Raw genomic sequence first — 2,666 nt, 5'->3', positions numbered from 1 at the left:
ATATTCCTGGAGCTTTCAGCCAAGATCCATCTGACATCAGCAATGATATCCCTAGTTCCATGCTCTCTTCTGAATCCAGCTTGAATTTCTGGAATTTCCCTGTCAATATACTGTTACACCCATTTTTGAATTATCTTCAGCAAAATTTTACTTATGTGTGATACTAATGATATTGTTTGATAATTTTCCATTCTGTTGGATCACCTTTCTTTGGAATGAGCACAAATATGGAATTTCTTCCAGTCAGTTGACCAGTAATTAGTCTTCCAAATTTCTTGGCATAAACAAGTAAGTGCCTCCAACGCTGCACCCATTTGTTGAAACATCTCAGTAGGTATTCCATCAATTTCTGGAGACTTGTTTTTCACCAATTCCCCCAGTGCAGCTTGGACGGGAGCTGACTGTGCAATAGACAATCAATTGTTCATATGCAAGTTCAAGTTGAAGCTGAAGAAAATTAAAATAAGTCCATGGGAGCCAAAATATGACCTCAATTGTTTCCCACCTGAATTTAGAGACCCTCTGAAGAATAGATTCGATGCATTGAACACCAATGACTGAAGACCAGAAGAGTTGTGGGATAACATCCAGAACAGCATCCATCCACGAAGAAAGCAAAAAGTCATTAAATAGATAGGAAAGGCCAAATGGATGTTAGAAGAGATTCTGAAACTTGCTCTTGAATGGAAAGTAGCTAAAGCAAATGGAAGGAATGATGAAATAAAAGAGCTGAACAGAAGGTTTCAAAGAGCAGCTTGAGAAGACAAAGTAAAGTAATACAATGAAATGTGCAGAGACCTGGAATTAGAAAACCAAAAGGGAAGAATACAGTCAGCATTTCTAAAGCTCTTTCAGTTATTTCAACTGAAGAAAAACTTCAAGTCTCAAATTGCAATACTGAAGGGTTCTTTGGGCAAAATATTAAATGACACCGGCAGCATCAAAAGAAGATGGAAGGAATACACAGAGTCAATGTATCAAAAAGAATTAGTCAAGGTTCAGCTATTTCAGTAGGTAGCGTATAATCAAGAACCAATGGCTTTAAAAGAAGAAGTCCTTTAAAAACAGAAAAAAGATAAAACTGGAAATGTAGACCAGAAGACTATAAGCCATTTCTGTTGAGAAATAAAAAAACTCAGAGAACTCTCACCCGTTCCTTCACTTGCCAGCACCTGCTCCTCACCATAATAATATATTGGAGAAAATTACCCATGTATCTAGCTATTATGACTATAGCAAAACAAAACACTTGTAAAAGGTACATTTAAAGACATATTCTCACATTACTTCTACACAATTATAAACTGTGTTGAGGATCTTTGAAGATTCATAAGATTCACTGGTCTCCAGCCCATTTCCCCAACTGAACCACGCTAAAGATGCCTTCTTTTTAAGGTCTATAGCAGAATGATGTTACTCAGGAGAACAGGCAGTAATATTTTCAGGGGGTTAAACTTTGTCTTACAAATTGGAATTTCTCACCTCTGTGTCTGTTCCCTCACTGCTCAAATCCTGCAGTTTGAGCTTCATGAAAGAGCACATTATTGTTAACATTTAAAATCTTGATTAGCCTTCATGATATCTGCAACTTTTCTTACCAAGTGCACACAGTGTGTTTTCCTTTTTTTTTTTTGCTTAACTTGAGACCTTGGAGGAAAACTAAAACAAAAGTTTTTATTAAAGATTCTTTCAGAGGGAAGCATATTTAATGCCAAGTCCTCCTAAGAAACATGATTTGGCTTGTTCCTTTTCAGTGGTTTGTAGGATTACGATTTATTTATTTATTTATTTCAGTTGGGGAGGAGTGGAGTAGGAGGTAAGAATGGAAACTGGTGCAGGAAACTGAGATTTCTATATTTTCTCCTACTCCCTAACTATGATCAGTTTCTACAAATTACCACATCTAGGTGTGTCCCTGAGGAGGCAGTGTCCTGTCAGGGGAACTAGGAAGGACCACTGTGGAGAAAACACATCCGACTATCAGAGTCCAGGCATTTGATAATCAAGCCTTACAACTAACTCCCTGTGGCAGGCCAGGCATTTAGGAAACAGACCAAGAAGGCCTTGTGTGCTTATAAAAGACACCCTCAGGATAAACACCTGTGGAGGAGAGCGGTGGCAGGATTGGGAGAGTGGACAGTAATGCAGCTGCACCAAAAGTCTCAGCTAATCCTACAGCCTGAGCTGGGGAGTTGAGATAGCTCTTTAGGGTGGGTGTGGTCTGTCCCCAGGGAGGGCACGACCTTGGGTGAGGCAGCTCACTTCAGCCTCAGGTAACCCCTGGAGAAGGACTTCCCTGTCCTAAATCCATTCTACTAAGCATTCTTCTGTGTTTGCCTAATAGGAAAGGAAAGTCTGGCCTACCTAAGTTTTGTTTTTACCATGTTGTTATTAGGTGCCATGGAGTCATCTCCGACTCAAAGCAACCCTATGCACAGCAGAACGAAACACTGCCTGGTCCTGCTCAATCCCTGCTGTACTTGAGCCCATCACCACTGCCACTGTGTCAGTCCATCTAGTTGAGGCCCTTCTCCTCTTTCGTCGGCACTCCACCTTACCAGGCATGACATCCTTCTCCAGGGAATGGTCCCGTCTGACAACATGACCAAAGTACATGAGATGAAGTCTGGCCATTCTCATTTCCAAGGAGCATTCCAGCTGCACTT

This window comes from Orycteropus afer, unplaced genomic scaffold, assembly GCF_000298275.1.
Source record: "Orycteropus afer afer isolate SDZICR_OR568_19922 unplaced genomic scaffold, OryAfe1.0 scaffold00245, whole genome shotgun sequence".
NCBI lineage: Eukaryota > Metazoa > Chordata > Mammalia > Tubulidentata > Orycteropodidae > Orycteropus > Orycteropus afer.
Note: the sequence above shows the minus strand (reverse complement) of the source record.